This window comes from Falco naumanni, chromosome 3 (genome assembly GCF_017639655.2).
Source record: "Falco naumanni isolate bFalNau1 chromosome 3, bFalNau1.pat, whole genome shotgun sequence".
Lineage (NCBI taxonomy): Eukaryota > Metazoa > Chordata > Aves > Falconiformes > Falconidae > Falco > Falco naumanni.
Window position 1 is genome coordinate 64761944 of NC_054056.1, and position 21690 is coordinate 64783633.

The 21690-nt window shown below is 43.2% G+C and overlaps 1 protein-coding gene and 1 long non-coding RNA gene across 4 annotated transcripts in view; one reads left to right on the forward strand and one right to left on the reverse strand.

The window, feature by feature from the left end:
- Positions 1 to 1680: 1680 nt before the first annotated feature.
- On the reverse strand, positions 1681 to 12070 carry LOC121085698. The gene is made up of 2 exons (XR_005827169.1): positions 11948 to 12070; positions 1681 to 4126 (listed from the first exon to the last, which is right to left on the reverse strand). It is a non-coding gene; the product is annotated as an uncharacterized LOC121085698 (long non-coding RNA).
- Positions 12071 to 12186: 116 nt separating this feature from the next.
- Positions 12187 to 21690, forward strand: part of GREB1L (GREB1 like retinoic acid receptor coactivator) — a 144937-nt gene continuing 135433 nt past the window's right edge. The window contains exon 1 of one of the 3 annotated variants that reach the window (XM_040586566.1): positions 12187 to 12259. The gene's annotated coding sequence lies outside the window, so the exon portion shown is untranslated. Of the gene's footprint in view, positions 12260 to 12290; positions 12391 to 21690 lie in introns of those variants that run through there. The other 2 variants (XM_040586565.1, XM_040586564.1) reach the window with 2 other exon arrangements.

Consider the following 21690-nt stretch of genomic DNA (forward strand, 5'->3'; position numbering starts at 1 on the left):
GCGCTCGCACACCCTTGCGTGCACCCCGAGGGGGGGAGCGCTGCCAGCTCCTGCGGGGGAGCGAAACGCGCTGCCAGTAATGCCGGGGGTCTCACCCCCGGCTGGGCCTCGGGGCGCCCGGGGAGACTCAGCTCCGCGGAGCAGCCACAGCCGCCCGCAGCCTGGCGACGCGGCCAGCCGGCCCCACGGCCGCACGGGCAGGCGGGTCTCCGGGCGCTGCAGCAGCCGGCAGCGGGGGCAGCGGGGCAGCGGGGCAGCACGGCATCCCCCGCTCCCCAGGCCGCAGCCCGGGGCCGGGCGGCGCGGCGCGGCGAGGCGCCGCTAGGCGGCACTGCGGCTGCGCGGGGCCCGCGGCGGGGCGGTCGGCCCGTGCTGGTGTGTACCCCTGTGGGGCACTGACGCTTGTGGTCAGCTCCGAAAATCTTATTTTAAAAACATTCTGTACGTGAAAGGGAAAATATGTTTTTAGGCGCAAAGGTTTCGTGGGAGGGTGACGGCCCTGGCGCTGCCTGTGCGTGGAAGTGAATCCCTGACGACCCCGTCCCGTTCCCCCGGGATCCCGGGCGGCGGGGCACCGCCGAGGGATCGCCCCGGCTCCCAGGGGCCGCCCCTTGGAGCGCTGTAGGAACGCTGCAGCGTGACCCCCCCGCCGGGCTGTGCTGCTCATATACGAAACCCTCTGGAGGGTGGGCGAAGGTTTCCCCGGAGTCCAGGAGAGAAGGACGAGCGTCCCTCAGGAGCAGGGCTGCCTCCTGGGCAGCCAGGAGAGGCTGCTGCCGTGTAGGACCAAGAAGCGTTAAGGATGCTGCAGGGATGGAGAGCAGCAGGAATACGGGTGATAGCTGTTTCAGATGAACGCAGCTCTAAAATTATAGGAACAAAGCGATTTTAATCATGTATCAGTTGCTGTCCAGGAACGGTAGAAGTGCCATCAGTGCTGTAGGCAGGTGAGAAGCTTCATCCAACGTAACTGCTCTAGTTAGGGAACACTTGGAAGGGGATTTGTTAAGACTCAGTTTTGACTCAAGGTTGCCTGGGATTTTTGCCTATGAACAATATAAACCATAAGATGAACAACGGTTGGCCGTGGGCTTATTTTAGGAATTTCAATAAATACCCCAGTTCTGCATTTGGGGAAAAAAAGCAAATGGTGTCACTGCTGCGGAGGAGATGGTAGGTGCCTCACAAGGCTCTAAACAACAGCCACTGACATTAGACATCTTAACATCAGAAAATGTGTATTGCTAGCATCCCAGAACTTTCTAAGAACTGACAGAAGAGTGCTTTGAGTCACAAAAAATCACTTTCAGAAGAACTGGAAGTCCAGGGGATCTCCAGAGGGTGGGAAAGAGTTTCATGTTGGAACAGTATTTTAAAAGGTATACAGAACAACCTAGGCAATTTGGGCTGTGAGCTTCTGTCCAGCCCGTAGCCTGACATTGCCTGGATTCTTCTGGCTAAGGGCCTCATGGAAGTCCATAGCCTGAAACGCATGCTGCTCAAAACGACTGTGTTAATAAAAGAAAAATGTAAAAGTATTACGTTATTTATATCAACTGACCTGGATTTGCAGAAAGTTGATTTTGCTGAGGTAATCTCGTAACTTTTTCAGAAGAGTAAGACCTTAATTCATAAAGGCAGTTATTTTCATATAAAACTGCTATAAATGCTTTAGTTTTGTATAAAGTATAAAGGCTTTAGTTTTGCACAGTTCTTTGATCACGAGGTTATAGCAAATTAATGTACCAGGTAGATAGTTCAAAATCCAGCGGTTAACTCAGTTGTTAGTATCAATGCTAAACAATCATTGTTCAGTATCATTCATTGTTCAGGGGTGTTAACTAGTGGAGCTCCACCCAGATTGTCTCCTGGCTATTTTCCATTTTGATCTGTGATACAGAAGAAAACATAAACTCATTGTATTGCAACAGACCAGAGGACCAAAAATTAAAATAGGTCACTGATGTAATCAGGTGGTAAACAGAAAGCAAGCATATAATATACTACTTTATTACAGGTAACATGAAGCTATGTATCTAAGAACAGGGAATAAAGGCTGCAGTAGTAAGATGCGAAACCATACTTTGAAGCAGTGGCTCTGGAAGACTCAGAAAAAAGGCACAGCAGCTCCCAGAGAAACAGAAACTCCCACTAAAAGGGGACCTAAAGGGGTAATGTAATCTTTAGACGTACAGGCAGGAGTCTTGAGTCGGGTTAATGAAGTTACAGTATTTTGGGATTTAGCACTCATCTTTCCATTATGCTGAAATGCTGAGTCTAGTTCTCCTAGGCTCAGGTCAAATAGGATGTTGCCACATCAGTGAGGGAGATGTCGGTGTCATTTTTCTGTGTTAGACTCAGAGCGCATGAAAAGGAGTTCCTAATGCCCCAGGGACCTCCCTTACAGACAAGAAAATGGTGTAACATAGCTACCAGAATGATGGAGTTTGTGAAAACAGAGCTTTTTATATCTGAAAGATTGATTTCTGATAGTTACCAGGTAGTACTTTCCTGGGACAGAAACCAATCAATATACCTGAGTTTTTCTCATTGATGGAAGTAAATACCTTTGAGGTCAAGGTTTGCATGCTTCTCCCTTGTGACTGGGGACAAAATTATGTCCCTAGCAGAGTTATCCTAAACAGGAAAACCTTACACATTTCTGAGGATAAATGCAAGACCATTTATTTTACTGGACTACTGAAAATGCCAGCTTGAATCATAGAATGGTTTGGGTTGGAAGGGACCTTAAAGATCATCTAGTTCCAACAGTGATTTCGTGGAGCTTCCCCCATTCAGGAGAGAGAATGTATTTTGGCCCTCTGGCACTTTTTGGAGGCGCAGAAGGAAGGGGTTTTGCACGTATATAAGTTGTGTGCAACCATCTCTCAATGCTGGCTGTATTACCTTCCATTAATTCAGAGCTCTTGCTCAGTTTGCTATAAGGGTTCAATTCAAGCATCTCAGAAACAAAATCTGGCAAGAACAAGAACTCATGTTTTTTCCACGGGTTTCCTCAACCTCAAGCACCCCTCCTTCCACCCTTATATTTCGCTGTTGGGCTGCTTTCCTGCAGAGGAGCTAATGTCAACACTTGCATGTGTCTCTGTGTGCAGATTTATGTGTATGCGACTACGTGTGTTTTAACACCTCACCACTGTATTATTTTTTTCATGTTAGCTACAGCAACACAGCCTATGTTACTGGGAAGTTAAAAGTACCTAAAAATGTCCATTCTTTTTTACTGAGCACAGTTGCTCACTGATGATAGAAAAAGAGACTGCTGGAGAGCACCTTCTGTAGCTCCCTGCTCAGAATGGGGCTGAGTTACCACATGCTACTCAGGGTCTTTTCCAGTCAAGTTGCAAATATGCCCAGGGATGGAGATTCCTCAGTCCCTCTGGGCAACCAGTGCTTGAAAGGCTTTTTTTCCTAACGTCATGGTGGAATTTCCCTTCTTTTTCTCCAATAGGTATGTGACAACTGGTGTTTACAGGAGAAGGCAGTATGCTTGATGGTGGTGTGATGAAGGACAAACTTCTTTGCAGGGAAGGGGCATTTACATTCTTCAGCGTGCTCTTGGTCTAACTGGTTGCTCAGCAACTCCTCTCCAGTGAAACCAGATAAGATTTGAGTAGCAACATTGTTCTCCCAGTCAGTGGGCAGTTAAATGAACAGGTAGTTGACCGAAGTGTTTGATGAAGTCAAAGTAGGCTCTGTTTCGACCAGCACTTAAACGATCATTGTGTTCACCTGTCTCCATTTCATGTCCATCTTCTCATGCCAGTTTTAGTAATTTCTTGTTCCACTCTAGTAGTATCTCTTGAAGGAATTTATAAACCATTCCATATAAACCATTTATAAACCGGATCTATCTGCTTTCAGCTCTGACTTGCCAACAGCACTGGACTCCATCATCAAGTCTTCCACTCACAAGTGAAATGCTTTTCCTCCTACCCTCAACTTCATTCAGAGTTAAGAAGTTCAGTGTCTTGTGATTTTCCAGTTTACTTTTGCATAATGTTCAAGTTCCTGGGGCTGATGATCACAGCAGATGTAGACAGGACCCAAGCACCAAGAGTACAGAAGTCTGGCAACGCTAGAAGTTCCCACCACACCACACCCTCTGTAAGACACAGCACACTTGGTAGTTTAGGAAAATACTTTCAGGTGGTCTCTTGAAGAGGTTCCTGCTGAGACAGACAGCAGTATGCCTTATTTTAATTTTGGGGTGCCAAAACCCAAGAGGAATCTTCTGTCTTTCAACTAAAGAATGTTACATAGAACTGAATTTACCTATAAGGAAAAACCTTCCTCAAGGGCTATGGGAAAACAACACAAAAAAAGAAAGCAAAGGAGGGCGGAGATACCATACATGTAAGATTACTGATCTGAAAACACTACTGCTCTGGAAGCATAAGTCCAGTATATGTGGTCTATTATTTTATGTCAAGTCCATAGATTGCTAAGCGTCACGAGCAAACAAAGACTTAGCTGCCTTTTTGTTATTTCAGATGAAGAAAAACTCTTGTAAACAAACTAGAAAACCCAGAGAGGTTTGTTTTGCATAACGTGGACCTACCCTTTCTCTGGAGCTGCTGGGACATGGACCATTCTATATAATAAAATAATAACGGAAATGAATAAAGAATAACTATTTTTATGTTAAAAATAATCCACAGCATTAATAGAGTCAAAATTTTGTAGCCCGCAGGATTTTCTTCCTCTTTTTGGCTGACTGGACAGCAGCTGGTTTTGGAACTGTTTCTAACCAGCAGTGCAAGCAGGCAGGTTTCCTTGCCTCCTGACAGCAGTCATAATCCTGTTTAACTGGCAGGAGGTACCAAGAAACCTGTACAAAAAACCCGGTATGTAAATAACATGACCTGAAACCTCATGTTGCAGTCATGAGGATCCAACCCTAACCAAGCTGAGACTGGGAGCTATATATTGGCTGTTGCAGGTTCCAAGGTGGAGCTATGCAGGGATTAGCGCCGCAGTTTTCCCTGCTGACCAACCCAAGCACAAATCTCATCCCAGACTGCTTTCAAAATGCAAGCAGGGCCCCTCCACTGATTCCCTTTCATTGATGCCACCAGAAGACCCACAGAAACGCAAAAGCTGTACAGCAAGGTCTTAGCAAACTCACTGTGCATTTGGTAGCACCATGAGCTTAAGAGATGGTAATATAGTGAAAGACAGCAAATGATACTAATCTTGACAAAACTTCCCTGACACCCAGATGAATGTAACTCAGTGTTAAAACTAGTAGCTTTACAAGGCATGAAACTCAAAAAACTCCCAGGAAAGTTACACAATGAGAAAGAAAAGGAAGAGGGGTAGTTAGATAAAAGTGTAATTAATACATTATAATTCATACACAAATTTATTTTTGCAAGGAGGTTTGCAGGCATATAGATACTACAGCACGTAACTTGTTGTGGTGGGGTTTTTTTTCCCCCTTTTCTTTGAGAAACAGGAGAAACAGCTGGGAGATGAGCAGCTAAAATGTTCTGTGTCTGCACACCTGCAGAGTGCAGGTTAAGACAGCTCAATGCCAAGACCCTAGAAGATGCCCAAGAGAGGCGTGGTGGCTGTTAGACATGTTTCTGAAGCTCTGTGGGAAACCCTTACTGTGGGAAAGCCAGCTGGCAGGTCACACCCCACATTACACCTATTTTCTTTCCATGCTTAGAGAGAACCGAGCCAAGCCATCCCTGTATTCACATACCTCCGTAAATTCTTTTGGAGAAGATGGGGTATTTATAAATATGGGAGCAGATAGCTCTGTAGGCTCAGAGATTTGCCTCTGCAAGACCAAGAGATTGCTATTGACAGCACTTGAGCCTGTTAAGATACAGCGAATGAGGGACTAACTTCACTTAGTAGCTAAGGTTTTCATTCAGATAAAGTCTGGTGTACCATGATGTGTGTGGACCTAGTAGGAAAACTGAGAGGGGAGGGCCTGTTAATTCTGGCAGCTACACAAGCCTGGGGAATTTACTGTAAGCTGCTTTAAGTAGAAATTTTGTCTGTGTAAAGGGAACAGTGACAAAACCAAGAATGGTTAGGGCTTGTGCAGTCTTATCCACCTCACCTCAAAAATATTTTCCATTTGTTAAAACCCCAAAAGTTCAAACGCATCTATGATTTCTGGCAAAACCAAAACAAAGTCACAAACCAAGATGAAAGTTTGATACCCTAGATAGATAAACCTCCATAGATGCTAGGTAGTGAAAAATGTAAAGCAATTTTTAAAACACTAAAAATGCCTTGCGCGACAAACGTTACACTAAGGCCATGGGTACTGCAATTGTGAGATGTCTGTTTTTCACCTTTAAAATGCTCAATTTCTATGGCTTGACTCCAGGATGGATTCAGGGCCATTTTCTCTGCTATTGTTAACATTCTTGCTAGTTCACGAGCAGCACCTCGTATGAAGAGCAAACAACTATTTAATACAAAGGCAGCAAAAATAAAGTAGGAAGTGAACTCACTGCCATTCCCCAGCTGGGTTCAGAATAAATATCCCAAAAAACATCAGCCAGCACTGACATGCTAACTGATGAGATTCGCTGCTCTTACTAATAACAGCTACAGGAAGCATTGCAAATTTGGAAATTAAAAAACATTTACCATTCACTCATCAAAGCTCATGAATGTCCTACCCATGCTTTCAAAGATCCATGGAAACTCTTTATACTTCTAGCTAAAGAGAACAAATCCAACTAAAATCAGAAAACTCTTCTTGAATCTTTTAAAGCAATCAGTTACCATGCTTTTAATTTTTCTTTTAGAAATGATGGAGTATTGGTAACATTTTGTTGCATAGTAAAAAACTAGAATGTGTCTTCTTATTGAATGAGGTCAAAATGGATTGTGCTAATTTCATGATGTATAAAACCCAGGCTCAATCATAAAACCTGAATTCACACAGTATAGTTAATTTCAGTCAGACACAGTCTAAAGTAATGCACAGACTAGTTACTAAAAAGGATTCCAATGGAAGACTAGTGAATTCTGAAAATGAATTATGAAATCAAAATTTATACAAGGAAAAAAAACCCATAAAAACTATGTAGAGGCTCTGCTTTCATAAATGCTACCTTACAGAGTTTTCCTTCACACGGAACTAACTTTTTCACAGTAGCTCTGATAGTACTGAAAAGGGGTAGGTAGTTCTTTTGCACTGCCTTAGCTGGAACGAAATTGAGTTTCACAAGTTAAGTAGAAAATTATAAAGAGAAACACTGTTACAGAGTCTCTCATGCAGCACAGTTATACAGGTGCCAAAGTTCTTCCTGTTCAAAGACCTTTGATTTAGGCGGGATAATGCATTTTCGCTTTTGCTGGGATACAGTCTGCTGTTAAGGGCATGCTTCTTTGCAAAGGAAATGACATCCTACTGTGCTTGGCATGATAGATGGAGTACAGTTACCAACCTGTAAACAAGAGCTGGCACTGCAATACCAAGTATTTTATAGAAAGTTCTAAAAAAATTGAAAAACTGGCTATAGTTTCTACAGTCAGGGTGATTGAGATTCTAGTGATTAGATCCAGGACCTTTATACAACCATCTGTTTCTTTTTGTGAAATTATTATCTCATAACAGCGGTCATTCTGCAAAATCAAGGAGGGATAGAAGGTGCGTGTGTGCCACTGACTATGTGCTACTGCTGAACTTCCAGGAAAGCCTGCTGATCAGGTGCTCAATTTCTATGGAGTGACTAGTAGAAAGATAAAACAAGTATGTTCTTATTAGTTGTAAGAAAAACTCTTTTTCATCTTGCTGTGCACTATCAATTTTTTTTGTAGGTGTGCTAAATACTAATGCTAAAAACACTGATGCCAAAATATGTATTTTAAGAACATTTCAGTAAAAGAATAGAGGTAAAAAATCTTAGATATGGTGACACTGGAATTACAGCAGTGTCTGAGCGTCAGATCTGAGAAACAATTATACATCAGCTCCCCACCTCCAGCACTGCTTCCTGTTTCATCCTACCCACCTGTTTGTTTCATCCATGTAGAATAAATGTTTTTTAGGGAATATCTCTTAAGTATTTGGATAGTACTCGTTTTGTAGATGCCTTGATGTTAAATAGGTCTGATCCAACTCTACAGTATTACAACTAGGGCAAGAATATTTCACATCATAATAAAAAAAGTGATAAGGGTATAATAAATTATAAAAGACCATTGGTGATTCATGCAGAAAGATGAAAGTTATTTGGAAGGCTCAAACGTGAATCACCCACCAGGATGGTGAGGTTTGCTTTAGCCCCAACAAAGAAGTCAAAGCAAAGTTTGCTATCAGCTTTTAACATTGGCAAGACCAGGTCTGTGGAAATCAAACACTTCATTCAGGCAAAGTTTAATATCAAAGATTTGGTAGGCAGGATCAAATAAAGATTCATACTGATGTTTCTAGGATAGAAATTACTGGGTTTGGTGTGTATGAAATCAGTCGCTCATGAATAACAAGAAATTAAAGCAGAGAATTCCCTTGTGCAACTATTTATTTATGTTTTTTGAAACCTAATTTCAGAGGTTGGATACATCAAGTTATCAGTGAGTATTTAAATCTAACAGGCATGACAAAAACACAAGTTCTAGTTTAGAGAATGATCTAAGATGAACTGATGACCTTCACTTTCAGGAAAAAAAAAAGGTTGAAATTGTTTGGGAAGTTTGCCCTCATGGCTAGGAAGAGGCTAACTGTCAATTCCTACTATGCACAGTATTTAGAATACTATATCCAAAAGGATCATATTCCTATCACTCTCAAAACCAGAAAATATGAAGGAAGTGAAGAGCTATTTAAAGGCAGGAGGGAAACACAATTCATTACGAAGGCTCAGGATTGAAGGATCCTTACCAGCCTCCGTAGTTCCACTGGGACCCAGCAATCTTTGCACAAACTGTAGTGTCATATTATGTTCTCACACAGTCTTTTATAACAGAAGATAACATAAATGATGGTATCTTGCCTTGTGAATATGAAAATGGCCAAAACACAACCCATGAATGACAATTTTCTTCTGTGTTGCCTAGTCAGGTATCAGAAAATGCTGCTTGCTAAACCAGGTGTTTTCCTGATGCTGCGTCTTCACCTCAGTGTTAATTGACCTTGCTTCCCAAAGAGAGCCTCTAATTGCTGTGTGACTGCATGTCTGCTGTCAGTAATTCCTAATGATTGACTCCAATTTCTCACTGCGTGAAGTTGCACTCTCTTGTTCCCTCAAACGTTCTTTTGTTCTTGATGCCTGTATGCATCCCCAAACTGTGTGGTCTCTCCTTTATTTCACTCCAGCAGCTGCTTTAGCATTCTGCGTCTTCTGTTTCAGATACATGAGCAGCTCTGCACATTTCTGTTGTAAGTATCATAGCTTCAAACCCTGAAAGACTTTTATGTCCCAAAATGTTCTTGTTACAAATTTTATCCTGCCATCTGATGTGCAATATGGCCCACAGATGGTACAGATGAAACCACCCTACACGCTGTAAATGTTGATAGTCAAAATAGAAAGTTAGAAGAAAACATATAATTAATTTCTTCCTTTGCAAAAAAGCAAAACAAAAATAAGTCCAAATAAGAAAAGTTACTGCATTAAAGCTATCAGAATAATTCTCACTCATTCAGTAGATAACTCTTAAGTAAAATTAAACAGTTTGAAACATCCAGGGACATCTAGACTGCAGTTACTGGGATCATTTTAGATATAATTAAGCAATCTAAGTTAGAATTATCATATGCTATAGCAGGTATTCTACAGGCACCTTGATATGCTTGCAAATCTCTTATGAACTTTTAACAGTAATAATAAAGTCACTGTCTAAATCTGTGCAGGGTCACATGTCAACATTACCTCAAAGGACTGACACTGATATTGCTTAATTTCATTGCATTCTGCAGAGTATCAACAGCATAGCTGACATATACAGCATACCAACAAACATACTAGAATGGCAGCCTGAACTGTTTTTCAGCTATCTACTTCCAAGTTCCCAGAAAAAGTAAGTGTACAACTTAGAACAGGCAAAGTGGCAAAGCTTTAGGACTTGATCCTGAAGCCTGATCTGACTTGGCAAGTCTCTTAAATTCTGCCTCAGCTGAATTTTTAGCTATCTGTTGTAAAGGGTCATGTTATTAGCAACTTTATAAATACACAGATACCAAGATAGCTAGGCTAATGGAGGTAGCGTGTCTTCAGATAATCCACAGCTGCAGCCCAGCTTTTAGCAATTCAAGTATGTAAATAGTCATGTCAAAGCCAATTGATTTAGCTATTCACATAAAAATTACGTAGTCTCAGAATTGAAGTATCGAATGAACAAATTTAGTTGCAAAGCTTTATTTGGGAGGTACTTTGAGAACAACTGTGACATGAAAGTGTGTATCCTGAAATACAAATTCATATGGAATACATAAAAGGCAGCAATGTATATGTTTTCTATATATGTGTTGCATAGTCTGAGGTGGTTTGAAGATTCCTTCCTGGCAAGTTTGCTATGAAGACTGCATAATGATATGCCCCAACCTCTGGTCTCTAACTTATCTACACAGATGCACGCACCATTACTACACTTTCGTATCCCATTCAGTGAAATGAAGTGCAAATCAACATGTCATAAAGAGCATTGCTCAAATTAGTAAACCCAAACTGAACCAATAGTGAAAACCTCTTTAGCACCTATCAGAAAGAGTGTGATTAAAGCAGAAAAAGGCTAATCTTGTTGAATGTTCAAAACCATCTACGTTATCTATTAGACAGACCTCTGTTTCTCATGTCTGGACTGAGCAGCATTACTGCAGTGCCACACCATTGCTGTGCCATCTCTGCTTTCTCCATGATACAGGGACAGTTTTTTCCCCTCCCAGCTTTTGATGGGAAGTCTTGTTATCTCTGGTAGCAAGAATACTCACTAGGATGCTGGAACTTAATATTTTAACCAGCAAATACAAAAGAAAAGGATGTGAGAAAACTACTGGCCATCTTCTTTTTCTCAGTGTCGTGCAGCAGCAGGTTCCTGCCAAAGAAAACAAACAACGCTACCACTCTTTTTGTCACTATCACTTTTTTCTCAGCTGTTGAGGCACAAAGATAGGGCACCGCATAAGACTGAGCCTTATGGTCCCAAGAGAAGAAAAAAAGACATAACCCTTTGAAAAGTTAAGTGAAAAATGAGAGAAGAGAGTTCATATGGTACCTTAATCAACGGTAAAAGGAAGAAAATGCAAAATCGTTTTCCCTCAGTTCAATGGATATTTACCCTCACAATGCCCCGCTGCATCTCTAGTCTCCTTCCCACACTCCTGCTAAGCCCAACCTCCATCTTTAGACACACTAAGAATCCAAGCCCATTGCTTCCCCACACAAACTTGGGCTCCGTTTACAGCTTTAAATGTCCCAGATCCTTCTGTTTCCATCCCCGCCAACACCCTCAGACCCCCTCACCTCTACCTGCCTTGCCTGAAGCCTGTTCAATTTAACCTCCAACACAAGTATGTGCACAGTGCCCTTCTCTAGTCCATCTCCAGCATCCTCCCAGTGTGTTCAGCCCCTTCAGCTTCCACTTTTCTGCTCCTGGACTAGCTCCACTTCTAACTAAACCTAAACCAAAATATGAGGCAACCCCTCAAACTTTAAACTCTGCCCACAGGCCTGACCGGTCTGTACTGCAGGGCCACCTCTCACAGGGTTGTGCAGATGGCCATTTGGCCACCGAGCCAGGCTCGGTGATTTCTGACAGGGTTTTGATGCTTCCCAGCTTCGTCCTTGGCTCCCCGCCGTGCAGAGCCTCGCCCCTTCCCTCTCAGGCTGGAAGCACCCCAGCTCGCTCTCTCCTCGCCGAGCGCCGGCCGCCATGTCCCAGAGCTCGCTGGCCTCCGCCTGCCCGCTCCACTAGCCGGTGGCCACCCCAGCGCCCGTTCCCCAGCCATCACCTCCGTCCTTGGCGCGACGCGGCCCCGCTGCCCTGGGGAGGGGGAGGCGGCTCCTCAGCCCTGCCGCCCGCCGGACACCCCCTCACCTGGGTGCGGGTCCCCAGCGGCCGCCGCCCCCTCCCCGCGCCCGCCGCCCCCCGACCCCGCTCCCTCCCCGCTCCCAGAGCAGGAGGGGCGGCACCTGCGGGTCCGCCCCATTCTCCTCCCCTCCCCTCGCCTCCCCTCCCCTCCTCCCGCCGGAGAGAGACCGAGACCCGGAGGGAGACGGTGGCACCGAGGACGCCGGGCGGGACTGGCGAGCGCAGTTGCTTGGTGTGAGGGGAGGGAGGAAGGAGGAGGAGGGGGGGGAATAAAAAACAAATAAATAGCATTTTAAGTTATTTAAAAAAAAGTGAGGGACGGGTGGAAGGAGGGCCTTTCAACTTCTCTCTCTGCCCAGCAAGGTAAGGGAGTGGCGGGGGGCGCGGAGCTTCACTTCGCCTTCTCGCCGGTTTCTGGGGAGGGCACAAAGGCGTCGGGGCGGCGGCGGGGCGGCAGCGGCGTCCCGCTCGCTGGGTGTCAGTCACCCCGCGGAGCCAGCACCGGGGGCAGCGGCGGGGGGCTGCGGGCTGCCGGCGGCGCGGCTGGCCGCGGCCGGTGTCACTGCCGGGCTGCGGGTGCCCTCCCCCGGGTGGGCGCCAGGTCTTTGTTACCGTCGTTTTGGATCGGGGTAGGAAATGACCCCGCGCCGACGGGGCAAGGCGGGGTCGCCCTGGCTGGGCGGCTGGGGGAGCAAAGCAGCCCCTGTGGGCGGGCGGCAGGCGGGCAGCGAAGCCGCGGGGAGCCGGGGGCAGGCGGGCGGGGTGGGCGCAAGGGGTGCAGGTGGTTCTGCTGGAGAGCGGGCGGGCGGCGAGCTCCCCCGCGCTGCCGTGCGGGCGGCCGCCAGCAGGGGGCTCAGCTGCCTCGTCCTCCGTGCCCGGGGGAGCCTTCGCCTGAGCGGGGGAGCGCCGGCGGGGGGCGGCCCGGGGCGGGGGGCGTGTTTGGGGGGCATTTCTGGCCATGTGCAGGCTGGTTTGGAGGAGGGAAGGAAAGGGTGCCGGGTCTTCTTGCCGGGGGGGGGGCTGTCCCTATCGCCGAGGGGCGGCGGTGTCCCCTGAGGACGCGGCAGCCCAAGGGGCAGTAACGGTCGCGCCGGTGGGCGCCGAGGGCGGGCTTGCAGCCGCGGCCCTGTGACAGGCGGCCGTTCCGTGATTCCTCGGCCGTGCTGACGGCCGATCGGCAGGTTTGGTTTGCCGTTAGGAAGCGAGGGTAGAGGGGAAAAGACCGGCTTCGATGGACCCAGCGCCGGCCCTGCGCGGCGGCTGGCAGGCTTACGGTGGGCGCCCGCGGCTAGGTACGGCCGGGCGCGGCCCGTCCCCGCAGCGCTTCCCGAGGCCTTCCTGACACCTTCGGAAGATGAAAACTTTGTTTAAGCCATAGGATTTCAGCCGACCCAGAAGGTGGGCCAAGGGCAGCTGTTTGTTTAGGCCTCGAGCCTGCAAATATTTATCTGAATTCTGAAATTTAAGAATTATCGATGGTCAGAGATGTTTGAAGTGCAGGAGACTTTAAATTACTTGATGGAACAACATTTCCCATGTCTGCTGCTTGTCAGTACATTTGCTTGAAATACCCTCAACATACAACCTTTTTTTTTTTTCACTTTTCTATTTGTCTGTCTTTTGAATTGGTGACTCTTACAACTTCTCCACTGGATGATATTTTAAGTATAGTTGAAATAATATTTTGTATTCTTCCTACTTCGTTGATACCTTGTTATAAAGAGCTTTTTAAAAGATAGGAATTAAAGACTGCTGAAGAAAAAAATGCTGTCTTTTATTTCCTGACTGGGAATAACTGAAACATAATATATATTTTTTTAAAATAATTATTACTGTTGTTTAGAGCTGAGAGTGCATATATCAGTTGTGGATGTAGTTATATATGTGATCTCTGAGAGGACAGCCAGAGCTTTATGCACTTTTAAATACTGTAATGCACACTTAAGTTTGGTTTCTGTTAAGGGATATGCCCTCCAAAGAAAAGCAAGGGTGGGTGTTCTATTGATTGAAAAACTTATTACATTAGTGGGATTTAAAAAAAAAAAAATTTGAAAGTATTAAGCCTTATCCTGAAGAATTTGCTTATGAGTGCAACAAAAACACTTGTGGAGCTGGTGGATTAACTTTTAAAATATCTCTTTGCAAAGGAATAAGGATTGTGTGAGGGATGTCAGAGCTGTTAAGAAATCTTTATTTATTCCTTATTTTTAACACTTCTGGATTTTGAACATATGCATACTTTTTTCTCATGTATTCTCAAGTATTTCTAACAAAATGCTCCAGAAAGTCAATGAATAATGTTCAGTATCTGCCTACCTGTTTAAAGGGTTGGTCTCTGAGCCCTGAAGGTATATTTATACATCTGTTGATACAGATAACAAATACAGTGCATGTTTTTGTTTTTTATTGGTAGTGTTTGTGCAGAACAAATTTTTGGCTAAGGTGTTTAACAGAAAAAGGATGTAGTTATAAAAAACAATATGTATGTACCAGGATTTTTATTAATTTGATTTGGCTGTAGATAATGTAACTATCAGAAATAGCGTTGATTTTTTAGTAAGGCAGTTTTTAAGCCCAGGATATAATACTAAAGGAAATAAGCAGTAATAGGCAACCTGATCACTGGGCTTTTACTGGGATAATTAAAATATGGGAAGTTTCTTAGGATCTCAGGGACATCACAGATGAAAGGAGGGGTGATCCGTGTGAAAAGTTTGTCTAGGATTCAAAAAAGCACGTTTGGTTCAAGGTCTTCTTAAACACATAACTATTGGCATTGATATTTGGCAGTTCAACAAGTCGTGTTGAAAGTACTTTGCAGATACAAGGAAGAAGAAAGGTTGGTAGTGTAATTTAGGAGACTAGTTACTTGCAATGGGATATAAGGGAAAAACCTACTTTTTAAGGGAAATCTGGAAAAAAAAACTCTGTACCCTGCAGCCTATCATATTATAAATCCTGGGCTGTTCATTCAGAGTAAAACTAGGCTCAGTGTAACGTCAAAAACATGCTCTAGGAAATCTTATTAGTAACTTTAAAAAAGGATTGAACGAAAACTTAGCAATTTTCAGTGTTTCTAGAAAATTTCAAGTGGGTGTAGAACTAAGGATTTTACATTCAGCAGTGTAATCTTTTGTAGTATCTTTCATATTAAGCATTTTGGAGTGGTTTTTAAAAGTGCTTTTATGCTTTGTATCGTTCTGTACCATATGTTTTGTATTTAATTCTTTGAATGACCACTGAAGTGCAGCCAACTTTGGGTGAATGTGGCAACTGTTAACTAGCGCTTAGCAACAGTGCACAATAATCAAGACGGGAAGTGAAGAAGAATACCATGTCTAATTGAAACTGCAGGGGGCATTTAGGTAGGTAGAACATAATTAACAAAACCTGGGGCTTGGACATGATATTAAGGCATCACATCTTTACTCTTTTAAAAAGGATTGTGAAATCATTAATGTAAAAAACATTTTGGATTTGTGGTTTTATACCTCGGATGGATAGCCTTTCTGAGACATACTTGTTTTGTCTATTCTTGCATAATCATTTCTCGCACATAATGCAGAAGACACATTTTCCTTTGCTTCTAAAACGGATTCATGAGAAGGAGGATTGTTGAGAAGAACGACAAGTGAAGGCGTAATAAGCCTTGACATTTTGACAATGATGTCTTTTAAAGAATTAGCCTCGTGAACTAGAGTTCATTAGGTATAGTAAGTAATTAAGATATCTCTAATATTTTGAAACAGGTTCCATTGGCACTCTTAAAACAACACTATATGTTTACAATTAATTTTTTGTTATTTTCTGTAAGAATCATTTACTTTCCTCAAATCCCGTCTTGTCATGACACTACTTAAAGTATTGTGAAAATTGTTGCTTGTAACTATTTGTTCAAAGCACTTTTGCCTAATATAGTTGGTCTCATTTTTTAGAAATTCCAAATCTGATAATTTTGATTCATGCTGTATTCTGTGTAGAGATACAAGACATAAAATTGGTCCACGAATGTATATCCCAAACACATTTTGTTTCTAAGAACTCTGAAAATTTCCTCATGTAATGAGAGAACTAGTGAATGAATTTTCAGTGAGTCATTACAGAGATTCAATTGCAACTCTAAGCATGGCTAGTATAGCCCCTGTCAATGGATTCGAACTTGCAGGTAGGTAATGATGACCCAAAACGAAGGAGCCGTGCTGTGAGGATGCTTATAATGGAGAACTATCCAGTAGCATTAGGCTCTTAGTATTTTAACAGAGTAATTAATGGGTTTATAATCCGAAAGAAAAAAAACGTAGAATATCTGTTGGAGGGACTTACAGGTGACAGAAATTTGGAACAGTTTATTCACAATGGGAACAGTCGAATTTTGTACACGGCTGTTGTTGGCTTGGAAGTATCTAATAGAAGTATGGAGTTCCTTATAGAAATGACAGGCTGGGTTAATGGGCCAAGGCCAGTTGTATGCGTTTCAACAAGGAGAAGTGTTGGGTCCTGCAGCTGGGTCACAACAATCCCGCACAACGCTACAGGCTTGGGGAAGAGCAGCTGGAAAGCTGTCCAGTAGCAAAGGACCTGGGGGTGCTGGTTGACAACTGGCTGAATGTGAGCCAGCAGTGTGCCCAGGTGGCCAAGAAGGCCAACACCATCCTGGCTTATATCAGAGACAGTGTGGCCAGCAGGACAAGGGAGGTGATTGTCCCCCTGTGCTTGGCACTGGTGAGGCTGCACCTTGAATGCTGAATTCAGTTTTGGGCCCCTCCACTGCGAGAGGGACACTGAGGTGCTGGAGTGTGTCCAGGGAAGAGCAATGGGGCTGGTGAAGGGTCTGGAGCACAAGTCTTACAGGGAGTGGTTGAGGGAACTGGGGTTGTTTAACCTGGATAAAAGGAGGCTGGGGCAAGGGAACACTATCACTCTCTACAACTACCTGAAAGGAGGCCAAGTGGGTGTCAGTTTCTTTTCCCAAGTAACAAGTGAGAGGACAAGAGGAAATGGCCTCAAGTTGTGCCAGGAGAAGTTTAGATTGGATGTTAGGAAAAATTACTTCACCAAAGGGGTGGCAAATCCTTGGAACAGGCTGCCCAGGCAAGTGGTTAAGTCACCATCCCTGGAGGTGTTTAAAAGATGTGTAGACATGGCACTTAGGAACATGGTTTAGTGGTATATTTGGCAGTGTTAGGTTTATAGTTGGACTTAAGATAATCTTAAAGGTTTTTCCAACCTAAAGTAATTATTTTTGTTTTGGGTGACTCCTGAAGCCATGTCAGATGGTTTCTGTTGTCTTACTCTGTCATACAGTAATGTCACAGCTTCTGTGGGATTCTTCGGGGATGTGAGAGGTCACAGAGAATTGTGTAAACAAAATGTATTTAATGTAATTTTCATTGAGTTAGCATTTTAGGTTTCATGGCACTTCAGAGTTTTAATTAAAAAAACTCATATGCTTGATCTGAAGATCTTATAGCGCATACTGTCAAATGCTTTGGTTAATTTGCATTTTACTATTTTTTATTGCAGTTATACTACAGTAATTAATAAAATATTCATAAAATGTTAAAGATGGTAAGAACTGTATGTTGTGATATAAAATCACCATATGAGAAAGATGGTAGGGAGCAACTGGAGTCAGTATGACAAGATCTGATAGAAACCTTCAATTACTATTCCCCATGTAAGGTTTTAGAGAGGTTATTTTGAGGTAGTTTTTCAAACTGATGGATCTATGAACAGCAAAACAGCGTGGGCAGACTTAAGATACTGTTACTTAAGAGATTACCAGACATCTGTTGTAGTGGTTCCATGAATAAGCATGGAGTGACTAGTTTTATAAAATGCTGTGCAAATATCCTTCTGTTCTCTGCCTTCTATCTCCATCACAGTCTGTAATTAGCTCTTCTCAAGACCGTTGGCATGATCCGAGCAGAGCACTTTGAGGCAAGTGAGAAAGTTAAGTTACTGAATATAAGTGCAGTCTGAAACACATTCTATTAAAAAAAAAAAACACCACTATTAAAATGAAGATTCATCTGTGCATCTCACCAAAAGTAACAGGACTTCCCTGGAATGTACAGTGTTAAGTTGTTAAGGTTGGTTAGATGGTTGATTATTTTAAACCGATGCATTTAGGGTGGCAAATGCAATTGAACATGTTGCTAGTATTTCTGTCTTTTTTGTGCTGAATTCTGCTGCATCTCCTTCCACAGCACCGATTTCTCTGTTGAATGGAGTACACACCACCAAAATTTCAGAAAAATCAGTAGCTTTCTTTGGAAGACAATTTAGGCTACCGTTTTTGTCTAGAACCATATAGAATTTTAATTTGGCTTAATAAAGAAGTATTAGTGTGCATAGGAAATGTTTTCCATCTAACATTCTACATATCTGAGTGACATGCCTATGAATTAGGCTCCCCACCTTCTTATATAATGGTACCTCCAACTTCAAAACTGGCTTTCTTGTAGGCTCTCAGGTCTCTAGACATAAGGAGACCTTTTCTGGGAGTTTGATAGTTAAATTATGCTGTTAATTTGATGGTATTTTTTTCTGCCTGTTAATTCCAGCCGTCTTTTAAAAGATAAAGGTGGTTCATGTGCAATTCTAATGCCATTGCTCAGTGAGATTATGTATGCTCTGAGTTGTATGGTGTCTTCCTTGTGTTATCAGTCAAGAGTAATTAGTAGAGTGTTTGGAAATTGCTGCGTGCCTCATCCTCCACAATCTTCCTAGTAAAGAGGAAATGACCACTTTTTAGAAACTGAGAAGTGGCACAGCCTCCTTGGCTTAGTGAGAGCTGAGCTCTTTGGCGCTTCCTCCATCGTACCCACTTCAGAGTGGTGGGGTGGTGGTGGGGAAGTGCCTCATTCCCAGCAGCTGAGTTCAGCTGCCTCCAGCGGTATAAGGAGTTTAGGGGAACTACCCTTTTATACAGGAGTCACTGGTGAGATAAGGACGTTCACAGCACAGTTTTATAAGCATTACTGTTGCCTACCCACAGTACCGGTATCTCGGGTTGAAGAGCATGTGTGGCAAAACCTTGTCTTGTCTTGAGGGTTGGTAGTTTGCGATTTGCAGAGACCCAAGCGCTCAGTTCCCTGTCCTGAGCCTTGTGTCCTTCAACTGCTGGTTTAATACTTTGTTGCTATTAGTTCTCTGCTTACTGTCTCCTTGGTGCTAAGGTGTTGGTTGTAATAGTGTTTTGCAGTGTACGATTGCATCTCAGTCTTGTCATTCAGCAGATGGTTTCATCTACTTTTACTGCTTTTGTTCCTGCCTTACTGACCTTCTCCCTGTGGCTTGTCAGGAAGCCTCCAAATTCAGTGTTCCTTTAGAGCCCTAGGTGGCTTTATTCTCCTGTCCTTTCACACTTCCAGTCCGCTTTGAGAACAGCTGTTTCATAAAGCAAGCTTAATCTTGTAGTTTCTTTAAACCACTTACACCGAATCAAATTCTTAGTGCAACTAGGTGATTTCTTTGAGAGGACTGAGAATTAGGTCTTGGTTTTTACAGCTACAGTGCCCTACACTGCATCAAGTAAAGGGAAACGGCTTCCTGCCAGTCATGTTGTATGTGACATTTAAGAACATGGGGGTTTCCTAGTCTTGTAAAAAACGCTTTCCAAACTTATTTGTATAGGTGAAATGTTAAGATGTTGTTACTCTTTATAATCGTCATCTCTTGGAAGGAAAATTCTGGTTGTGAGAACAATAAGAAATTAGTTGGATTAGCCAAGCGATCAGTACCAGCTCCTAGAGGAGCAAATTTGAAGAAAACCTAAGGGAAGGGGAGGGAAAGGGCAAAGCCATCCAAGAAGACTTTAAAGCTTCGGTTAGAGGCATACAAAACTACTGACGGAGTGTTTAAAAACAGAAGTTCAGAGTGAAAAATATGCGTATCTTCGCACTCTTGATTGCAGCAGTTTCAGCAAATTTTGAAGGTTAGCTCTTGCCAAATCTTTTTTTTTTTTTTAATAGGAGACTCATTCCTCAGCTTCCAAGCTTCTTGAGGAAGGGGAAGATGATTCGTCTGCCAGATTATTTCACCTTCTTCCTTCAAGTCCACAATCGTGATTTTAGCAGATGTAGGAGGCAAGCTGGATTTCAAGGGCATTGGATTTCAAGATTAAAACGTTAGCTGTCACAAGCTTTTGTGTCAAGAGCTATGGAATCTTTCCTGTGAAACAGCAGGACATCTAAACATACAGATGTTTTTTGTTCTTTAGCGTCAACTTAGTAATACCCTTCTTTCTTACTACGTGCCTGAAGTGTTTTAGGAGCTGAATAGAAAATGCATAGGCAGTTGCCTCTTCCAGGTCCTCTAAACTCTAGACTTGACAAACTGGGGAGTGCATGTACATATATATATGTGAAAGAGAAAAGGACATGAATTAGAAATGCTGGGATCTAATATCATAATGGCCCAATGTCTTAATGGGTTATAGGATTCTTTTTCTTTAATGATTGTTTGGCTGAGATGGCTTTATACTGGTCTGAACTCTAACACTGTGTTCACAGTTTATATCTGTGTATGACTAGACTAGGAGTTCTCGGTGTGTAGTAGATGTGCCACTGGTAATGTTATTCAAAACAGTATGCCTCAGAAGCTCTTAAACAAAAGCCACCATCAAAAAACCCACTTTAATTTTAAACAGCAGATGTGACCTTGTGGCAGAAAAGCCTGGGGGTGGGGGGAAGCATTCTCCTGGCTGCTCACAGCTATCATAATGAACAGTGTTTGCTTGCTGACTGTCCAGCATGTTTGTTTTATTGAGAGATACCTTGTGCCTGGTGGCTGATGGATGCTCAGTTTTCATCTGCAGCACCGCTAGCTGGCTTTCTGTCAAGCTTGGCTTTTGGGGTGATTCCAGTTATGATGTGGATCTGGTGTAGAAAGAGGGAAGCTGTGCTTGTGATAGGGGTTAAGCACTCCCCTACACAGTGCAGCACAGGTTTTCAGCTCCATTTGCTGTCACTGTAGTAAATCCATTTCTGATTATGTGCTAAGGCCAGACAGATTAACTGCTGAGTTGAACTTACGAAGTTGCATATGTGTGTTGCCAGAGTTCCTCCTGCTGAAAGAGGCAAATCTATATAACCTGTAGGTTCAGAACAGGTAAAAAATCATCCTAACATTGTTGCTTTGATGTCTGTTTAAAGTGGGGGGGGAGGCGGAAGGTTTGCTTTTGATCACCATGTTTAAAGGATGCTGTCCCAGCAGTGTAATAAATGAAAATTGGAACTGGGATGTACTTTTGATAAAAGACAGTATTCTTCCAGATGCTTTTTAATTAAATTGTCCTGTGAAAGTGGGCTCATCTTTGAATTGAGTAACATGCAGTTTGGGGTCTTAAGGCTGAAAAAAGAGAGAGGTTTGCTACAGGTGCTGCATAGTTTTGATACTTATGATGTCTGGTGATACTGGTATCTTAAGCTGGTGTTCTCAGTTCTGATTTGCTGTATAAACAAGTACAGCATGAACCTCAATGTATAACCTTGACATATGACTGGATCTTTGCTTTGTAGTTCACTATTGGTTTGTCCAAATTGCAAAAACTATGTATTGAGAAACAGATGAGGTATTTGCATGGATTAAAACATTTAATTTTCCTTGAGAAAAACTCTGTTTTGTGCCTCGGACTTTTTAAGAAGTGGAACTTCAGTT